Consider the following 22,104-nt stretch of genomic DNA (forward strand, 5'->3'; position numbering starts at 1 on the left):
ATGCAGAAATTTTGATTTTGTTGTCTTCTGAGTCTTGTTACCATAGTAACTTTTTATGGTCAGAATTTTTTTCTGTTGTCTGCCCACTTTCTGGCCCGTTCCTTGACTTTTAACTCTATATTAACTCTGCTTCCCAAGTGGAGAGGGCATTGTCCCAAGTTCGAATTTTTTTGAGATATTTTCATAGGTAATTCTGAGGACCCGTTAGTTTTTGGCTTTTCCAAGGGAGAGGTGCATTTACTACTCTCCTGGACTGTGTGCACTGGTTTGTGAGTGACCACAAGCTCTCTTTTCAATCCAGGAACTGTGACCAGGTTCCCTGCTCCTTTGTGACCACAAGCTCTGCTGTCCCAGTGCTCCTTCTCTCACTAGGACTAAGACCCAGGGCTGTAACTTAGATCCAAATATAGGCTATGCCACAGAGTCCTGCCTATGCCAATAGAGTTATGTAAATTTCCTTCTGATCCCCTGTGGACTGAGAAATCTGGAAACTGCCACTGCTGTCATTGATTCAGTCACACTGAGGCCTGTTCCTGGTTTTCTAGTGCTCAATCTAGTCTGGCCTGGTCAATGGCTGGTGGGGCCTGCACTGGACTGTGTTCCTCTCTCACCCTGTGTGCAACAGACCTTTTCTGCCAATTTTGTCAAAGTTGGTTTTGGGTTCTGCCACTCTAGAATTTGTTTAAAGTCATTATTTGAAAATATTTGGAGAGGGGAGGGGTTGGGGGAAAGTCCCTGCCATTTCTTTGCCATCTTGGCTTCACCTCCAATTTCACCCATTTTATGCTATCAAATATAAATATACTACAATGTACATTCCTGTATAAATAATACAAGAAAATTTAGTTCTGGAGAGGAAACCATTTTCAAATTTGTGCAAGTGGACCTTTCCTCATAGATTACAAATTTTGCTTAGGGAAACATTTCTGAAAATATTTTACCCCAGTTCACTTTTTTTTTTTTTTACACTGAAATAAGATGACTTTATTGATGTTACACAATATAGGACACTCTAGGCTTCTCCCCCTTACTACAGGGGTGGCTGTAGGACAATGATGTGAATGGGGCATGAAATCCCCAGTATAGGAACATAGGGTTAGGGATGTGGGCTCCCCAGTGGTGGAACAACTTTTTTTGGCTGGGGATGAAGATCCATGGCTTCCCACTTTACTCCTTGGAGGCCATGTAGACCATGAGGTCCACTACACGGTTGCTATAACCATACTCATTGTCGTACCAGGAAATGAGCTTGACAAAATGGTCATTGAGGGCAATGCCAGCGCCAGCATCAAAGGTGGAAGAGTGGGTGTTGCTGTTGAAGTCACAGGATACAACCTGGTCCTCTGTGTAGCCCAAGATGCCCTTCAAGGGTCCTTCTGATGCTTGCTTCACCACTTTCTTGATGTCATCATATTTGGCAGGTTTCTCCAGGCGGCAGGTCAGATCCACAACAGATACGTTGGGAGTAGGAACTCGGAAAGCCATGCCTGTGAGCTTTCCGTTCAGCTTAGGGATGACCTTGCCTACAGCCTTAGCAGCGCCAGTGGAAGCAGGGATGATGTTCTGAGCAGCACTACGCCCATCATGCCACAGCTTGCCGGAGGGGCCATCAACTGTCTTCTGAGTAGCAGTGATGGCATGAACTGTGGTCATGAGTCCTTCCACAATGCCAAAGTTGTCATGAATGACTTTGGCCAAGGGGGCCAAGCAGTTGGTAGTGCAGGATTGCCGACAATCTTAAGGGAATTATCGTATTTCTCATGGTTCACTCCCATCACAAACATGGGGGCATCAGCAGAAGGTGCAGAAATGATGACACGCTTAGCTCCACCCTTCAAGTGAGCCCCAGCCTTCTCCATGGTGGTAAACACTCCAGTGGACTCCACAACGTATTCGGCTCTAGCATCTCCCCATTTTATGTTGGTGGGATCCCGCTCCTGGAAGATGCTAATGGCCTTTCCATTGATCACCAGCTTTCCATTCTCAACCTTGACAGTGCCATTGAACTTGCCATGGGTGGAATCATATTGGAACATATAAACCATGTAATTAAGGTGAATGAAGGGGTCATTGATGGCCACAATGTCTACTCCGCTTGAGCAGAAGGCAGCACGGGTCACCAGGCGTCCGATACGGCCAAATCCATTGACTCCGACCTTCACCATCTTGTCTCAGGGATGTTTGCAAAGCAGCGGATCCTGGCAGCGAGCTTAGGAGAAGAGCTCCCCAGTTCACTTTTTAAAATTGTTTCCACTAATCAATCTATTATTTCTAAAAGTCTTTGGACATACATTAATTTTTATATAGGAACTGTAATAAAAGTTTTGGTTTTGGAAGTGTCTACTGGCAAAATAAATGCAACTGAAATGAGCCGTTAGATTGTAGCAAGTAAAGTGGGTGTTTCTCCTTAATGCTCCCCCAAACCCAAAAAATTCAGGACATCTGCTCCTTTCTCCATTTCTAAGGCTTTTTTTTTTGTATTGTCTTTCCATATTTTAAGGATAGATATAGAAGTCTCTTAAATCTTCATACTCAACAGAATAGATTACATTAGCATTCATTGTCTTATTCACCATGACAAAAAACATCCATATGATACTCTACAATACAAAAAGCAGCACATTGATACACAAGGGTCATTAAGTTATTTTTTTAAATTCTTTCAGAAATTCACAAACCAAATAGGGGATCAACACTTTATTCCCTTCAAGCTAATTATTTAAAAAGGATTAGTTTAGATCATAATTGCACAGTACTAACTTTATTATTTCTAACCACAGGATAAAGTTATGGCTTGGGTCTAAGAATACAGATTAGATTGGCTAAAACTAATTATTCTTATTCAAGTACAAACAATCATTTATTTATACTAACTCTGTGTTCTTTCAAAAGGAAACTTGATTTTTAGAACAAGCATTTAAAAATAAAGTGAATCTGTTTTACTTAGTTGTTTAAATATTAAATAGCCTGGTATTGGACAATGATAAATATTTTAAAAGGTTAAAATGAAAGAAAGGATAAGTTCTTAGAGCAAAGGATGTGTTAATTTACTGAGGTGCTTATTGACTTTTATGGAGTTAGTGGGTAGCAATGTCCAGTAGGGTCTGGAATTTCTCTGAATTGCTTTGTCAAACTGTACTGATTAGAGAATGCAAGAATTATAAAGCTGCATTCATCCTTTCAGAGGTCGTTTACCCTTCTGAGGTGCATAGGTGTTCAGGGAGGACTAGCTCATAATCTGGTATGAGGAATTATTGAGCCCTCTTCAGGGCTGCTCATCCACTTTTGGTGTCTATTTTTTACCCAATTCTCACTTGTGATTCCAAGAAGCTACTGTAGCATGCACATTGTCCCCACTCTGGTAAAACTGTTCTGTCAGAAAGGGCTAAACCAAGTTGAGGCCTCAAACCTGTAGGTAAGTTGCTTTCTCTCCCCCCTCCCCCAAACATACGATGGACAGTTTAGAACTTGGTTAAATATTGAAGATGCCAAGGTCATCACTAGTTATCCTGACTTTTGTCTTACCACTCACTAGACTTGGATGGCTCTGGAAGAGATAGAGGCTGATGACTGTGCAACTTTGCTTCACAATTCATGTACAAGTCAAGACATCAATCTGTGATGTCATCGATCCTCTTCAAAAAAAGAACAACAACAAAAAAACAACAACAACAAAGGAAGAACAGTCCTCTGGCTATCAATAGGTGAAATGTCCACTCAATTTATTCAGTCCTTAGTTCTCACACTCCTACTATGTGGCAACTCACATGGGCTTAGCCCTGGAGGAGATTTTTTTTGTTTTAAATCAATCAAGGGATGTTTGTCCTCTGGGAATTTATGATCCAGTATTATTCCAAACAGATGGTCTCCTTTTGAACAGAAACACTCAGGACCTTATTTTTAATCCTATTCAATAAACTAAAATTGAACAAGTTGTTAAATATCTGTTATGTGTGAAGCATTGAGCACATGAAGAAAAAAAAAGATGCTGTCCTCACATGTTCCTGGATTTCAATGGAAACTAATAGAAGTATATGTCAAAATTCAAGTCTCCTTCAAGAGGAAGGTTTCATCCATCTTTCCAAGGATGCTATCAGCTAGGGGTAAAAATTCTGAGTCAAATCAGACTTTTAATGAATACCCTTTATTCCTGGGTACTTCATCCCAGTCTTCCCTGGTCTATCAGTATGAACTCAAAAATGATTTCTTCAGCACCAACCAAGGAAAAGCTGGCCCAAACAAGTTAGCTGATATCCCAGAGCATCCTCTTTGTCACCAATATTTCATCACAAAAGCAACCAAAGTGAAAGAAAGGATGTGACATAACTCACCTCACCACTGCTCACATTTATATGGTATTTGAAGATTTGCAAAACATTTTTATGCTGCTTCAGTTTTTCCCCTCCCCCTCTTCCCCCCAAAAAAGTCCATGAGAAATCAAAGCAATATCAGGAAAAAAGGAGTATTTCTCTAGGCCCGAACCCCTGGCTTCTTGACTGCATAGAACTCAGAGGTAAGTAATGGAACGGAATCAAACGCATCTCACAAGTCAGTCAGGTCAGTCAGTCATAGTCAGGTTCTGAGCGCCCTGCTCTAAGTACGAATAGTCCAGGTCATCCCGACCTCCAAAGGCATCATTTCATCCTTTTATTTTTTTCAAACAGAAAAGGCAGAGCAGGGGAAGCCTTGGGGACCCCAAGCGTTAGGCCTCAGCTCTGGCTTACAGGTGACCGGCGGACCCCTCCCTGGAGCTGTGGGCAGAGCTCCTCTCGGAGTCCGTGTGTGCCTCAGTTTCTCTGTCTGATTCACCTCGGCATCTATCTTTGCCGGAGCTCAGACGAAATAGGGAAAGGGCGGACTCGCTGAAAACGCCTTGGAAAGGCCGGTTATCAGCGGACGGGCCTGAGCGGTCTCGTTTACTGTACCGATCCCGAGGCCCTGACGAGTGGGATGTTTCTGGTCTCTTGTTTCGGGGCTAAATTGAGAATTGAAAGTAAAGCGCTTCGGAACCTTGAAAGCACTATCCGAACGTCAGTCAGAGGCGTACAGCCGGGGGAAGGAGAGGACTCGAGGGCAGGAGGGCCCCGGGTTCGAGTACTGCCCTGGCACGCCCGCGCCCAGAGCCCGGCGCAGGTGCTGACCCGGCCCGGCGGAGAGCGCTCCCCCCGCCCCGGGAGCTCAGTCTGCCAATGAGATGACAGGTCTCTGCGGTCCGTCCCCTTCAACGTCGGTTATTATGCGGGGTGTCCCCCGCTCTAAGGAGACCATTACGTAAAGCGCTCTGCAGAGCCACGAGCGGGGGGAGCCAGTCACGGTCAGTCTGAAGAATAGAGGGGTGGGGGAGGGGGGCCCCTGCGGGCCCCGGGGCCCAAGGCTGCGGCTGCCCAGCTCCGGGCCCGAGGGCTGAGGGCGGGACTGGGAGGGGCCGCGAAGGGCCGGCTTCCATTCGGTGACGCGCAGCCCGGGAAGCGCGTCGAGCCGAGGTGACGGCAGCTCCCTTCAGGCCCCGGCCTTACGCATGCGCCGAAGACTCCTCTTCCCCCTCCCTCCTCGGCCGGTCTGGGGCGGCGGCGGCGCGGTGACGTCAGGGCGCTGGGGCAGCTCCTGTGACAGACCGAGCCGGAGCGGCGGGGCGGGGGTGGCGGCGGCGGCAGCGGCGGTAGTAGCACCGAGGAGGTGGGAGGGGAAAAGAAAGCGAACAGGCCGACGGAAGAACGGACAAGCCGAGGAAAAGCAAAAAGGCCTAGAGGAGGGGGGAGCGCGCGCGAGCCACCCAGCCGGACCCGAGTAAAAGCCAAGGCCGCGAGCGCCGGCCGGACTGCGGCGCGAGCCTCCGAACGGCTGCGGAGCCGCGCGCGCGCCCGCCCGCTCCCCTCCCCCCCACGCCCGCCAGCCCGCCTCGGGCCCGGGCCCTGCGCGCCAGCCCCCCTTCCTCCCCTCCCTCCCTTCCCTCCTCCCCTCCCTCCCTCCCTTCTCCCTTCCCCTCCCTCCTCCCTCCCCTCCTCCCCTCCCCCGCCGGTGGATGGGAGTGAAGGACGGAAGAGGCCACAGCGAGGCGGCGGCGGCGGCGGGCTCTCTGGTAAGGCGGCGGCCGGGGCCTGCCCTCGGGCTGGTTTCTTTCTCCCCCTCCCCTCCCCCTCTTCTCTTCGGGCGGCGTCGGCGCCGACTCGGGCTGCGGCCGGGGTTCAGGCTGGGGCTCCGCGGGCTATGTGGCTGCGCCCGTCCCCTCCCTCCTCCGCCACCTCCTCTTCTTCCTCCTCCTCCTCCTCCCCAGCCTCCCTCCCTTCCTCCTCCCTCCCCCTCCCTCCTCCCTCCCGCTCCCCTCCCCCCGCCTCCTCCTCCTTCTTCTCTCCTCGCTCTCAAAATGGCGGCCGCGGCGGCCGTTGGGTGAGAGACCCGGGAGGGGCGGGAGGGGGCGGCCCGGGGCAGGGGCCTGGCGCGGGGGGGGGAGGGGGACGGGGACGGAGGGGACGGCCCCGCCCGCGCCGCGGAGATGGAAAAGGACAAAGTGGGCCCCCCCCCCCCCCGGTGACTTTGCAGGAAGACCGAGGGCCGGGGAGGAAGAGGAGGAAGAGTCGGGGAACAGGTTTCTTCTCCCCCGGGCCCCAAGGGGAGGGGTTCGACCCGCGTCGGGGGAGAGGCGCCCCAGCCACCACCACCCCAAGCATCCGGATGGCTGCCCCCACTCTTCTCTGCAGGGGGAAGGGGCGCTCCGAAAGCGCCCCCTCCCCCAGCAGCAGCAGCGTCCGGGCTGGGCGAGGTGCAGCTGGTTATGGGGGGGGAGGTGTCTGAGTGGGGGCTGCCCTTGGGGTTGGGGGCCTCGGCCTTTCCCAGACCCCCCTCGGAGCCCCCAGGTGAGATGATGGCCCTGAGGGCGGGGGGCTGCTCGGCGCGGGGATCAGAAGAGCATCCTGAGAAAGCCTCCGGGGGGGGGGGGGGTGCCCGTTGGTGTGGGAGGGGGCGGCCCGGGACGTCTTGGCCTCTTTGATCTGGCGCTCCGCTCCTTAGTGACTTGGCAAGAAACTCGTGGGGGGGGAGCAGTACTCGTTTCGGGGGGGGGCGCCCAGCTTTGAAGCCTAGCTGGGATCGGACCTTGGTACTTTGGGGGTCTGGGGCCTGGTTTGTGTTTTCTTGTGTAAGGAGGAGAGGTCTGAATTCCAAGAGTTGGTCCTCCCCTTTATTTTAAAGCGGTGGTAGCGAGAGAATGAGGATGTTTTTGTAATTTTAATCTTTACATACGTAAAAGTAGATTCCTGCCACCAGAATGATGTAAAGATTTAGAGTAAAATTACTGCAGCCTTTTTTTATTATTATTATAGTCTTGTTTGGGGGTGGGGTTGTTTTGTGCATTTCCTTTTGAGGCTAGGGCGGAGAAGACAGTACTTGGGCCTTTGATACCAATAATAATGTCATCCCTCTCCTTTTGCTGTGGTAGCGTTTGGGTAAAATTTTTCTACTGCAGCAGGGGCTTGGTTGTTGCAGGTCAAATCCTTTATCAAGAGAACAACCCTTTTTGGTTGCAGTAGGGAATGAAATAAGGTTGATTCCGCATTGAAAGCTTTCTTTGACCTTTTATTTTAGCCAATCTTTGTGACTGAAGGTTACTAATTAGGTTTTTGATCCTTAATCGGTTATATTGCAGCTTGTCATTTCACAAATAAGGGACATGTAAATCTCAGTTATTGAATCTGTGTTTTTGGGTTGGCTAATTTGTTTAAAAAAAAAAAAAAAAAAAAAAAAGGTCCTCCAGTGTTTAGGATACCAAAGAAGGGAAGGGAGAGTAGTCTGTTTGCTTAAATTGCTCTGAAGCTGAGCATCATGTAAAATAAAGAAGGAAAATAATTGTGAAAAAATCTGCAAATATATGCTTGAATACCAGACTTGTAATTTCTGTGCGTCTCATGTTTTTTAAATCCCCCTCCCCTTGGAAAGGGAAAGAAAAAAAAAAAAACCACCTGGACAATATTTGCGGATGCTGCGTACAATCTTTGAGAAGACTGGGTGGAGTAAGGAAGCTGGGAAAGGGATAGATTGCCCTTTCATTGCATTTTTCTCTTGTCTGTTTTCTTGGTCTGTTTTAATATATTAATTGTTGCTGCAATAATGGTATTTCCATATAGTAAGCCTGCTAATAAAAGGGACTTTGTTAAATAATATCTGATGCTCTTGGTTTCCATCATTTTTGTAGAATCCAGGGAGAACTAATCAGTCACTATTCAAAAGCAGGCACTTATTGCTTGTTTTTTTTCCTATTTTATAGATAGATGTATTCTTTTTTATTATTATTCAGATATTTATTGGATATCTCTCTGCTAGAAAAATAGAAAAAAGGGATAGCTAGACATGTTACTAAAATACAAGGTGAATGCCATAGGTTTTATTTATTTCTAACTGTGCAGTTCAGTATAAGCTGGCATTCACCTTACCTCTGTTTGAGACATTTTTTCATGAATGAGCATGAAGACCACAACATAAAGCATAAAATAGTTATTATAAAAGCTAGTTAGCATTAACCTTTTCTCTATGCTGCCCCCAGAAGGGCAATTTTTTGGAAAGGTACCACCATAAAAGTGGAAAAGTGACTTAAATTTATTTTGAATCAGAGAACTATTTAAAATGAAATTTTAGCAGGAGTCTGAGGTTCGAGTTACTGAGAGTGATTTTTGGTGATCACTGATTTATGTGCTGTGTACAGATCACTAATTTAGTTCTCTTTTTGCATTTCATATAGATGTAATTAAGAAAAATACAATAGGAAAGTAAAATTTCCTTAAAAGAATACATTGTGTGAATAAAGTTAGCAATTCAAGATGATATTAAAAAGCTTTTTCACACACCCAGCTAAGACTTGAGTAATACCACACTAATGATGGTTATTGTTTAATAGATTTTTTGTGTGTGTGGTTATTGTTGCTGGCTGATTTTGAGACTTAAGTTGCTTTGGCTTTAGGATAAGATATGTATTAATTACCAAATGTGGTGTTTCTAATATACAAGAATCATAGCTTTGCAAGATTTTGTCTTTGATTTGTAGGAAAAAAAAATTTTTTTTAAGTGCAAAATGGCTTAATGAAAAGACCTACCTGAGTGAACTTCAGGCTGCTTGATTCACTTTCCTTTTTTGTCAAATGAAGAGGCTCTTTATTTAGTCTTTTAAGATGCCTTACCTTCTTCTGTGAGGTCAATTTTTAGAAATCTTTTAAATTAAAAATTCTGCATAATATTGGAAAATCCTCTGGTTATTAGTTATATGTAATGTGTTTTTGGATAAATATTCCTAGGATAGAGGATTTGAGAATTTGGGGGGGGGGATGGAGGAAATATTTAATACCAGAATAGAATTTTCTTTTTTCTCTTATTAAAAGTTATAAATTCCAATTTCTATATTTTAAAATTGGGTTCTGAATAAATTTTTAAAGTGATGTACTAAAATAAATAGTTGAGAGATGTAAATAACTTGAATTACCTTAGGGCTTTTTTGTTTTCCTTCAGAAAGGCAGGATTTCTTGATCTGAAATATAAAACAAAAAACTTTGCCACATACTATCTATAAGATTGGTGGCATATTAGATAGAGGGCCAGTCTGGAATCAGGAAGATTTGAGTTCAAATTCAACCTTAGATACTTAAAAGCTATGTGATCCTGAGCAAGTCACTTAACTCTTTGCCTCAGTTTCCTAATCTGTAAAATGATCTGGAGAAAGAAATGGTAAGTCATACCAATATCTTTGCCAAGAAAATACCAAGTGGGATCACAAAGATTTGGACATGATTAAACCAATTCAGAAATAACAAATATAGTCAGATTATGGTTTGATCAAATATATTACACATAGAATCATATTTGCATGAGGAAAACGTAAATGCCAGAGACTCTGTTTTGATGTTTTCTTCTTGTTCCCAAGGAGTGACTCATACTGTGTTGTCAGTGGAACTTGGTGCCATTCTTTGACTGACAATCATGAATTTACTTGATTCTAAAAGATCTTTACTTGTCTGAGTATCTTTTTCCTATCTATTTTAGAAGGACTACAATTTGATAGAAATTCTGCCAGTTACTTTTTCTTTGCCACCTTTAACAAATTTGATGTTTGTTGTGTAATTATGCTTAACATATTATTGTATGCTTTTCGTGTGTGTTTGAATAGAAGCAAAGATCTGTACCAGTTTTTCTAAAAAAGCTTAATTCAAGGGTGAATTCCAGTCATTGAAAATTAAGATTACCAATCTGCACTTTTGGCATGACACTTATGCTAGTCATTTAAATTTAACTTCAATTTTAATTACCTTCTTCAAATGTATAATATTCACTCCTCCCTTCTACAGTTAAAACTTAATTAATATTTGTGAAATATTTTTCAGTCTTGGGATAAAGGTACCATAAGTAACCATTTATTTTGATTTAGTTGTCTTTTTAAAAAGATGTTGGCTTTAAGTTTAACCTATCTTTCTATAATATCTGCCACTTTTTAGTGAGGTATATAATCCTGAAAGTGACTACTACAATTACACAATTCCTTGGCACCCTATGTTTAAAAGTATCTTTATTATCCTTTGTTCTCCCAAGTACTCTTTGAGGTAGATTGATTATTTTAACTGTTGGGATTGCTGAGATACTGGGAAGTCCCTTTACCAAGGTCTTAGGTTAGCCAGAGAGAAAGGAGTAAACTTAACAGGCCTTAAGTCCACAGTGTACTGCTTGTCTACTGAGCTATTTAAAAATGCTTTTTCATTATGATATGGTCCAGCAGATTCTTTTCTCTTTTATTCAAAATGTTATTATACCTTGAAAGCTGGAAGGAGCTTTTGGTTTCATGTTCTCTGCTACCCAGGATATCTTTTCCTAGAGCTAGTTATCTTAAATCTCACTCTTTATGAAGCATATTTAATTATTATAGTTCTAATTGACCACTCTTCCGCTACCCTCCCCCCATACCATAGCACTTAACTGTATCACTCCTTGCTATTCATATGTTATCTTATTTGTTACATATTTGTTTATAATAAAGTTGCTTGAGGGCAGAAAATTTTGTATCCCTTACTGTGCTGAGCAGAGGTCAGCAAAAGGTCATCAATCAGTACTTACTAAACTAAATAGGATATGAAAGAAAATTACCTATTTAATAATAGTCACCTTTCAGTGTATTTTAATAATATTGCAAGCAATAGGATGATATACTTCCCCATGAAAAGTTGTGCTACAGGGAACAGGATCACAACTCTGAGTGAAATAAGTTGTAGTAACAAACCCAATACCAACATCAGTTCTCAATTCCTTACATTTTGCCTTCCTACCACTAAAACTATTTCAAGGCTACTCACTTTTTAATTGCTAAACCCTATAGATTTTTTTTCTCAGTCCTTAGCTTTCTCTACCAAATTTAATATTCTTGACTCTTCTTTGGGTTTTGGTAACTTTCTTCTGGTTCTTTCCTTTTCCTGTTTACTTTGATCGATCAATTTTTCGTGCCCCAAACCTCTCACATGAAGATTCTCTCCTGAACTGTCTTCTTTGTCTATACTCCCTTGGTGACCTCAATAGCTCTTATGAGCTCTATTACCCTACTTTTGGGTAGGATATAGTCTGGCCTTCAAAAAAAGTCTGACATCATCTTTGATTCTTCCACCTCTCTCATATTCTGTACCTCACTAAATGCCAAGTAATGACAATTCTATTTCTTGAACTTCTTGTGTGCATACCCCCTTCTTTCTTCTCACACAGCCAATGTCTTTCAATGTCACACAGTCTTTCATCAGCTCTTCACTAGATGGCTGCAGTGGTTTCCCTTCAGTCTTTTCCTATTCCAGAGTCTCATCCACAGAGCTGTCAAATTGGTGTTCCTAAAACATAGATCTGATTAGGTCTGCTTAACAAGTTCCAGAGGTGCCTTGGTCTAATTTTGTTGTTGTTACATTTTAAGTATCTGATAGTTTCTTTCCCCCCCTTCTGATCCTGCACTGGAGAAAGCCACCATTTGACACAGAATTATAAATATATGTAAAACCATACTATACATGCTTCTGATTTTTGGTTCTTTCTCTATAAGTGGATAGCATCTTCCTTTAGATAGGTCCTTTGTAGTTAATTTGAGTGTTTACAGTATTCTAAATAACTGGGTAATTTTACTATTATTCATTGAACAGTATTGCTGTTACTGTATACTTTTCATTATTTCGTTCAAATCTTCCCATGTTTTTCTAAAATCAGCCATTTGTCATTTCTTGCAACACCATAGAATTATTGGATATTATTGTTTTAAGACTAAAATGAAAATTCCTTTTTTTAGTGTTTTAAGTCTCTCCACATTTCTGATTGCATCCCACTTTACATCTATTTTCACAAACTAATTTCACTCTTCTCTATAACAACACTCTGCCTTCTAGAAAAAATTGGATGTTCCCTTGACGTGACATTTCCTGTCTTTGAGTCTTTACACAGGTATGCCCACCATGCCTGGAATGCATTCTTTTCTCATCTTCCTAGAAAACCTGGCTTCAGTCAAGGTTTAGCTTTCCTGTGGGAAACATTTTGTGATTTTTCTAATTGTTAATGCTCTCCATTCTCTTTTTTTTTCCTTTTTTTTTTTAATTTTATAATTATAAGTTTTTTTTGACAGTATATATGCATGAGTAATTTTTTATAACATTATCCTTTGTATTCATTTTTCCAAATTTTCCCCTCCCTCCCCTAGATGACAGGCAATCCCATACATTTTACATGTGTTACAGTATAACCTAGATACAATATATGTGTGTAAATCCAATTTTCTTGTTGCACGTTAAGTATTGGATTCTGAAGGCATAAGTAACCTGGGTAGATAGAGAGTAGTGCTAACAGTTTACATTCAATTCCCAGTGTTGCTTCTCTGGGTGTAATGCTCTCCATTCTCAATTGATTGTGGATGTACTTGCTGTGGAATGTGGACGGACTGTTTTCTTTTTTAAATTTCTGTGTCTTGACCTAGTAAATTTGCATTAGGGTCTTAATAAATGTTAAATGGAATTCAGAATTGACTTTTTTCTAACCAGTTTTGCATTGTATAGCTTGATTATTTCATGGATTTGTGTATTTCTTTTACTAATGTTTCTTGCCAACTTTTCTGCCCCTTGGTAGACTTTTTATGAGTTGTTTTGACTAGAGGGGAAAAAAATCATCCAACACTGATGGGGGAGGGATAGTGATGGTGAAGTTTTTCAAACTTAGTAAGCTTGCATTTTGGCCTTGCAAACATGTTGTCAGGCACCTTTTCAGATTATGTTAGGACATGTCAGACCTCCATGTCATGATAGAAGCGGCAGATTTTTTGAATCATTATAGAATGTTTTAATGAGAAAAATCCTTCAATTGTATGAAAAGTAGAGATAGCTATTGTAAATAGATTTAGTATATTTTTGCCTATTGTTGACTATATTAGTACATTCTTGGGCTTAAGACTGAAGTGTGATATAGATAGCATTAGGGTTTGGTATTGGTTGAAATTCTCATTGTAGGTTTTTTTTTTTTTTTTTTTTTTTTTTTGTTTTGTCTCACAACTGAAGTTGAAAAGGAGAAATGGTTAAGCTCAAAAAATGAATCTATTATAGCTAGTATATTTTTGGGGAAAAGAATAACACATATTTAGCATCATATTAATTGTAAACATTTTAGCAAACTGTCAAATCTGGTTTTTTGAAACTTTCTCTATTCTCGAGAAAGAAATTGCTATTAAACTGTAGTTGGGTTGATTTAGAATTCTTATTTGATGTGAAAACATTTCATGTATCTGAAACTGATCAAGAATTAGAATTACACAGTTCTTGATATAGAGAAAGGTCTATGCACCAATGCTAAATTCGGATATTTAGAGTTTTTTAATTAAGGTATTTGTTTAAAATCACAGTGTACACCATTATTCTAAAGAGATAAGTTTGTAAACCATTGTAAAAGTATTGCTGGAGATATATAAAAATTTTCCTGACTTCCCCTCTCCACAAAAAAGGCTTTTTTTTTTCCATGTTAAAGTTAACAGTAAAGATCAGAGAGAATCTTTGAAGAAATCACATTGAAATGTATCATTTATATACCGAAATCACTTTGAAAGGCCAAGAAATCAATTTTTGATTGCTAAAATTTGGTTATATAGACTAATAAAAATGTGAACAAGGAGAGACATTTTATTCACCTTCAGAGCTTGCCACACAATCTACAAAAAAAAAAAAAAAAATTCCTTACTTGTAGAGAGTTTTTCCAAATGTTTGTTAGTATAAATGTGGCATTCACTTAATTTGCTTTGAGCCTTGGAACTGCTAACGCACCTCAGTAAAATCCATAGTCATATGGGAAATTTGTAGGTAACATAAAGGGAGACATGCAGCTGGCTGAGTCGGGGCAAAGAGAGTTGTGGAGGGGTAAGGTAACATATGAACAGTTCATCAGTGTAGATGTATAGGACTATGTGCAGAAGTTGTTTTGTTGCATTATTGGCCCAAGATTCGTGTTGTATAGCAGGGGAAGAGATCATGCTAAATTGTGCTCATTGCTGTTGGAAGCTCATCTCTTTAACACTAATACTGTGGTAGTGCTTCATAGCAGTGAATGATGAAATAGCATAATCTCTGAAGAATCCAGATTGCAAATAACCTCTGGGGCCATGAACAACTCATTGTAAGAGTTGGCTACAGCATAATGTTAAGGAAGTGGCATAGGAGGAGCTAGAGCAGATAGATAAATGATCAGAAAAGCCCTGTATGAATGAATGGTACACTAGTATAACCCATATATGTCAAAATGATGAGAATGAAGATCTTCAGTATATTGGGTAGATCTTTTGGGGAGGATTAATGAAAAGACATGAACAAGATTCATATACACTGAGATCCATTGGAAGATTGCTCCATGTGTTTTACAATGGTTCTAATCAGTGTGTTTGTCCAGCAGCAGCAAATTAAATTTTTCTTTTAGTGTTATTTAATTTCTTTTGCAGAGATGTTTTCATTATTTTAAATTCTTGGCTGTACAAAATAACTATGGACATGTATACATATATTGTATTTTTAACGTATACTTTACCATATTTAACATGTATTGGTCAACCTGCCCTCTGGGGGAGGGGATAGGGAGAAGGAGGGGGAAAATCGGAACAAAAGGTTTTACAATTGTCAGTGCTGAAAAAAATTACCCATGCATATATCTTGTAAACAAAAAGCTATAATAAAAAAATAAATTCTTGTCTGTATAGAAACTTAATGATTTTATTTTTAAAATGTCATCCAACATTTAACAGATTCATGTGGATGGTCTCCCTTTTATTCCGGAAAGACTCAGGTGTCTTGGACTAAGGCTTTAATGGTTTGCATTTTGACTGCTTTCTCTTTTATTCAGTTTGGTATCTGGTTGTACAAAGTTTCCGTTTCTTTATGTTGATTCTTTTAATCACTTTGGAATATTTCTAAGTATTTTTCAATACCCAATAGGTTGTAGTTGCCAAAAAAAAAAAATTCTTCACCTAATGGCCAATTTATTGATGATAAATATCTTTGTTTTTATTTGGATATGTCTTTTTTAAAGTATTTTTTCTACTCTTACTCTCAGACTTTATATATAGCACAGTAAAACCTGATGGAACCTCTGTTGGGCTAAATATTCCTGTTATTTTGTGATCTCTGGAATAAGACTTTGTTGAAGGCATTTCATTTGAAATTAATGATAGGAAAGCAGTAGGTTGGTTTCTATAATGCAGATGAGGGTGACATGGACAACGCAAATCTTGACACTGGTATACGTGCAAAACAGAAAAGACCTTTAGAAATGTCTACTATGTATCTAATATACATGCTAATAGACAAGGTATGAAGAACTTGTAGGGATAAACTTGCACACAGCACACCAATGAAATACATGGATGGATCAGGGAATCCTTGGAGGGACTGAATACTCACATCATTGAGATCACACATCCATTGGAACATAATGGAGTCTTAAGATACAAGTCTGAGATTTAGGGGAAAACAAAATACCACCATTCTGATTTATAGGCTAGGGCTCTTAACTGTTTTTCATTCCAGTAGTTGAAGATACTTTTCTTGTTAAATTAAAAAAAATCATTATACAGAAAACTCTTTTACCCCATATGTAAATTACTAGAAAGTTCAAATAATTGTTTTCTTGATATAAACATTAATCCTCATTGTAGTTACTGTAGAATAAGTACCTTATAAATCTTTAAAGAATTGTTAAATTCAGTTCAGTAAGTAAGCATGTTTTATTACATTCAAATTGTCATCTATTTAGTTAAATATATTAGCCTAAACATTATGTTCCCTAGATAAATATGAATTCATTCTTTTTAGATCCAAGGGTTCTCAGTCTTGGTATTTATGAACCAAATTTATATATATATATAAAACTGTTTTGTTATATTTAGTTTTACTTGTAATGTTACATGTTTTATGAACTTTAAAAATAATTCTGGGAAGGGGTCTGTAGATGTCACCAAACTGCCAAAGGATGAAGGGAGTCCTGGGTTCACAAAAGAGGTTGTTTATCCCTAATCCAATTAATAATCTTTAAAATATTGAAGCCTTTCTCCAGTTGGTATGTGTTAATTATTTTTTAAAATTGCTTTTTGTGGTCTGCATTTCAAATGTCTTAGATCAACTTTTGTTACATTGCCTCTGATTTTGCAAAAATAATTTTGTCCTAGGGAATTAGAAGTGTTTTGTATTATAAGTTAGATGTTTGATTACCTACTTAAATTCTCACCATTTATTTTATAATCAGCAAATCAAGCATTTATAAAGTCCTCTGTTATGTGCCAGCCACTATGCCAGGGATTGAGAGTATATATAGGAGAAATGAAACCATTATAAGGAGCTTACATTATGGAGAGATTATGTATATATACTGGTACATATAGATTAAATTCTATGTAGTTACTTGAAGGAGGGCATTCTCAGTTGGGAGATCAGGAAGTGCTTGGTCTAGAAAAAAAGGTGATGCTTGAGCTCTGTTTTGTAGGAGAGTGATTCTTTGAGGATATTAAGTGCATTGAAGGCACAAAGGTGGGAGAAAAATGTGAAATTTTTGTAAGATCTTTTGAGTGTATTTTCTTGGTATGCTTTCAAATTTTCAGCACTCTATTCTGCTGGAATGTACAGATTGACTAAATAGCCAGGATGAAATAATTGGAAACTGTCTACTGGGAATCACCTGATTGATTACACAATAAAATGGTGGGTGAGCCATAAGACCCTCAGTTTCCTCATCTGGAAAATGGGATCATATTTACACTTTGCCTTTAAAAGTAAATAGTAATGAAGAAAAATGTGTTCTAAATTGTAAATACTCTAAACATGAGCTGCTGTTGTGCTGGTGCTTTTTGGACACTGTCCATTATTCCTGTTAAGTTTGTGGGCAGGATTTTTCTGATTTGTTGTTTTGAAAACAGTAGAGCTACAAGTAAGATGTTTTTTTCTGTTTAAGAGTATAGCTTGAGATAGTTACCATTGTACCTGAGAAATGTGCTTGCTTGACTTTTGCATAACTATAACTCTGACATGTCCAGCATTTGCTATTTAAAATTTCTATGTTATGGTTTTAAAATGAGTTTTGTGTTTTACCTTGGTTTGGTTGAAAATTGAAATATATAATTTAGCAAAAATTTAAATTAAGATGGATATTCTAAAATTGTACTTATTTTGTGGCCTCCTCTGGTCTTTGGTGAGATTCTTTGCATTTATCTTAAGACCTTAACTGAAGAAACTAAATTTGATTTTAAAATTATATTGGGTCTTGAAACATTTAAAAATGTTCCAAAAGGCATTTTGTCTTTCATGATTGTTTAAACTGTATTTGAAACTTTTGACTTGTTTTTTCTTCCCTAACAACATAAGCTTGTTATCTTTTCTTATTTCCCTCTGCCATAGTTTTTAGTAATTTACTTCCTGTGCACATAATGTGCATTTTTTTAATTAAAGTATTGTATATGCAGCATTTTAAAACATAATCTCAGTTTAACAGTTACAAGATGAGATTTTTTTTAACCTTTTTGGGGGGGGGGAGACTGGGGTTAAGTGACTTGCCCAGGGTCACACAGCTAGGAAGTGTTAAGTGTCTGAGATCAGATTTGAACTCTGGTCCTCCTGAATTCAAGGCTGGTGCTCTATCCACTGTGCCACCTAGTTGCCCTCTAGATGCGATATTTTAAAATTTTTCCTGTTACCTGGACTTTTTAAAAAGAACAGTTTTGAATTGAATAGAATAATCATTTATTTCAGAACAGGAACGCTTTTAAATGCTTTATTCTTTGGTCATTAAAATAGATGGTATAGTTGCTTTATTACCATTGCAATCATGTCAAGTATCAAATGTATAATTTAGGCATAAGAATTTACAGGCATATAAAAGAAGCTCTTTACAGTTGAAAAGCAGTCCTTGATATAAATTGTGTACATTAATTGAATTCAGTTCTGAATTCTCTCTCTTCTATCTCCCCCTTTCCCTGCCTATTGGGAAAACAAGAAAGACAAAACTCATTACAAATATATAGTCAAGAAAAACATTCCCTTATTAGCCATGTCCAAAAAAACTATTCTTCAGTTTGTACTCTGAATTGAGAGCTGAGATCTCTGTCTGGAGATGTATAAATTATTTCATTATGAGTCTTTTGGAGAGATCCAAGTCTTTCAAAATTGTTGTCCAGGCACAGACCAATTTATTTTATTTTCAGTGAATTACATGTAGATATTTGCTTATTAATGCTTTTAGCATCAAGAAGACTCTTGGGGGGGGGGTCTTGTTAAAGTGTCTGTATCAGCTCTAGCTGTAGTTAAACTTGATGATAGCAGTATCTTCTAAACAACTTTTTTGAGTTTGTAGGGCTAATACAGAGATAGAGAGATTAGATTAAAGTGTAAGGTTTATCTTCTCAGTCTTTTTTATGCCATATGAAAAATGTTTCTGTATCTTTACCTTCAATTTTAGCAAGCCCTAAAAGTTTCCACTTTTAAAGTAGAAGCATTTTGTTATAGATTTCAGAAAGCAAAGAATAGATTTTATTTTAGAAATACTAATGAAATGATAGTCTTATTGTTACATTTAGAGCTAGTGATTTCAACTTCCTGTCCAATTATTTTGAATTCAGCTGATGTGCAACTGTGTAGAATTGTTTCCTCTTCTGGCCCCTCTCCACACTTGGAGAAACTTTAATGAGCGGTTAAATGCACAAAAGTTGAAGCTTGAGAAAGAGGGTAGAAAAAGTGAGTCTCTAGAAACTGAAATTTAGCCCTAACAACTAACTGTAAGGTATAGGTCATCTGTACGAGGAATCAGGAAGTAAACAAAAAACCTTAGAAAAGCCAAAAAGACCACCTGGGTTTACTTTTATTTATAAACTCACTGCATTGTAGAAGCAATAAATTGGGAGGGGGAGGAGACTGCTATAAAGTAGACTTAGTCTAAATTGATATCAGAAGACACAACACATATCTTAAAGACCAAAAAGCACAATGGTCTGGAAGCTTTTTGTATGGGAATCAGTACACCCTGAGGCCATCCCTGTAAGTGATCTAATGAGTCAAAATGCATAATTTCATTGGTGTGGTTATTTCTTTCACCAACACACATCACAGCCTCTCTCTAACATAACACCATAGTCTTTCAGATTTTCTCAGTCGATTACCAGAATGCTTTTCTAGCTATGTAAAACTTGCCAGTGCTAGAGCCCTCAAGAAGACAAATTACCTCAATTGAATCAGACATTGGAAGAATACTTGGGTGGAAAACAATTATGGAATTGTGTAATTCAACACAGTTGTTAAATATTTTTGGTCATTAAATATTATATTATATTCTTTAGCCTCTTTTAAAAGATAGTGATATATAAAATACAATTTAGAAAAATTATCATGCTTAAAAATGGGTTCTTAAAAAGATAATCTCAGCTGGCTGGAAAGCTAGACTATCACATTTAATTTGCACACCACTGTAATGTTACTTATTCTACAGTACTGAAGGAGGAGATAAGGTTTGTTGGTTTTTAATGTACTTGCTCATTTAGGTATATGTTGTACACCTGTATTATTCTCTTAATGGTTTCATTTATCTAAGTCTCCCAGCTACTGCTAGCAGTCATCCCTTTGAGATTATCTCCCATATTCACCATGTGTATCTTGTATCCACAACTTTTAGCATGTTGTGTTCCCCATTCAAATATGAACTACTTAACATCAGGGACTTTGTTTTTGCCCAGTATAATGCCTAGCTTAGAGTAAGCACTTGCTAATATGTTTGTTGACTGACTAAGGGGAGTATTGAGAGGCAATCTGGAGAGAAATGGTCAATAGTATTAAATACTACAAAGAAGCCAAGAAAGATGAAAATTGAATGAGGGGAATGGTCAGCAGATTTGACAATTAAGAGATTATTGGTAATGTTGAAGAGAGCAATTTTAGCTAACTCAAGAGTCAAAAAGGATGAGCAAATTGGAAACCCGGAAGACTTGAAACTGATGGTAGTGACCTTCATAGAAAAGGGAAGGAAGTTTTGTTTTGTTTTGTTTTAATAGCTTTTTATCGACAGAACATATGCATGGGTAATTTTTCAACATTGTCCCTTGCAATCACTTCTGTTCCAACTTTTCACTTCCTTCCATCCCCTCCCGTAGATGGCAGGCAGTCTCATACATGTTAAACATGTTAAAGTTAAATACAGTATATGTGTATATATTTGTACAGTTCTCTTGTTGCACAATAAAAATATGATTAAGAAAGGTAAAAATAACCTGGGAAGAAAAACAAAAATGCAAGCAGTCCACATTCATTTCCCAGTGTTCTTTCCCAGTATAGCTGGTTCTGTTCATCATTGATCAATTGGAACTGAATTGGATCTTCTCATTGCTAAAGATATCAGAATTTATCCCTATATAGTATTGTTGTGGAAATGTATAGTGATCTCCTGGTTCTGGTCATTTTTTGCAGAACAATAATATTCCATAACATTCATATACCACAATTTATTCAGCCATTTTTCAATTGATGAGCATCCATTCCAGTTTCTAGCCACTACAAAAAGGGCTGCCACAAACATTTTTGCACATACAGGTCCCTTTAAGGGAAGGAGGTTTTGAAGATGTATGGGTAGGTTTAGATAGAAAGATAGTATGATTGCAACCCTTTCATTCTGCCTGTGCTGTGGCCAGGAACAAATAACATGAAGCCAGGTATGGCGATTCTACAGGATATGGTGTGTGGAAAGAAGTAGAGTAGATTCAGGAAATTTTGTCAATACACTTGTGGCTGTCAGAATTGGGTTAGGCTTTAATCATCCTGAAGAGAAGCCCAAGCCAGATAAAGCCATGGGAAGGGGGTAAAGTATTAAAGATAAGCTGTTGTTGGAGAAGAAGATTCTTACCCATCTTCCCCACTTCATGAAATAAAGTCAACATCCTACAAAAGGAGTCATAATTCTTACTTTGGAGCTACTTGCTTTGGAGTAATCTTTGGAATTTTATAATGGGACTGGTGGTTCTGTATGACAAAATGGGATTCATACCAAGTCCCACCAAACAGAAGACTTTTTGGTGGTGTTCTGTCACTACTTTTAAGACCCATTGGTTACTGCAAAAGCAGCTTTTCTTTCCAAACTCTAGATTCTCTTCTTGACTACATTCACTCTTATTTCTTTGCTCTGGGCATTTTCTCTGGCTTTCTCCATGCTTGAAATGATCTTCATCTTTATGTCCTGCTTTCCTTGTTCTCTTAAATCCCAACTAAAATTTCATCTTTTTCTAGAAGCTTTCTCCTACCCCTTTTAATTCTTTCCTATTTATCTTGTATAAAGCTTACCTTGTATAGAGTTATTTGAACATGTTGTCTTCCCATTAGACTGTAAGTTTTTTGAGGGTAGGGACTGTCTTTTTGATTCTGTATACCAGTGCCTAACACAATGCCTGACATATAACTGCTTAATATATATTGATTGGTTGAATCAAGCTGATTCTTACTGATTTATCGACTTGTTGAATTTCCCTGAATATAGTAGCTTTTATTCTAGAAAGCAAAAAGAAGTTTTCTGGCAAAACTAATGATTTCATTTCTCATCTCCCTGATATTCATTAAATGTTTTGAG

The 22,104-nt window shown here is 39.2% G+C and overlaps 1 protein-coding gene and 1 pseudogene across 5 annotated transcripts in view; one reads left to right on the plus strand and one right to left on the minus strand.

Moving 5' to 3' along the window:
• Positions 1 to 975: 975 nt before the first annotated feature.
• On the minus strand, positions 976 to 2,214 carry LOC141540181 (glyceraldehyde-3-phosphate dehydrogenase pseudogene; annotated as a pseudogene).
• A 3,050-nt stretch (positions 2,215 to 5,264) lies between these two features.
• The window catches only part of PAFAH1B1 (platelet activating factor acetylhydrolase 1b regulatory subunit 1), a 65,385-nt gene continuing 48,545 nt past the window's right edge, over positions 5,265 to 22,104 (plus strand). Inside the window, exon 1 of one of the 5 annotated variants that reach the window (XM_074263898.1) lies at positions 5,265 to 5,314. The gene's annotated coding sequence lies outside the window, so the exon portion shown is untranslated. Of the gene's footprint in view, positions 5,315 to 5,642; positions 6,080 to 6,303; positions 6,388 to 6,565; positions 6,587 to 22,104 lie in introns of those variants that run through there. The other 4 variants (XR_012481473.1, XM_074263897.1, XM_074263900.1 and 1 more) reach the window with 4 other exon arrangements.

Source organism: Sminthopsis crassicaudata, chromosome 4 (genome assembly GCF_048593235.1).
Source record: "Sminthopsis crassicaudata isolate SCR6 chromosome 4, ASM4859323v1, whole genome shotgun sequence".
Classification (NCBI taxonomy): Eukaryota; Metazoa; Chordata; class Mammalia; order Dasyuromorphia; family Dasyuridae; genus Sminthopsis; species Sminthopsis crassicaudata.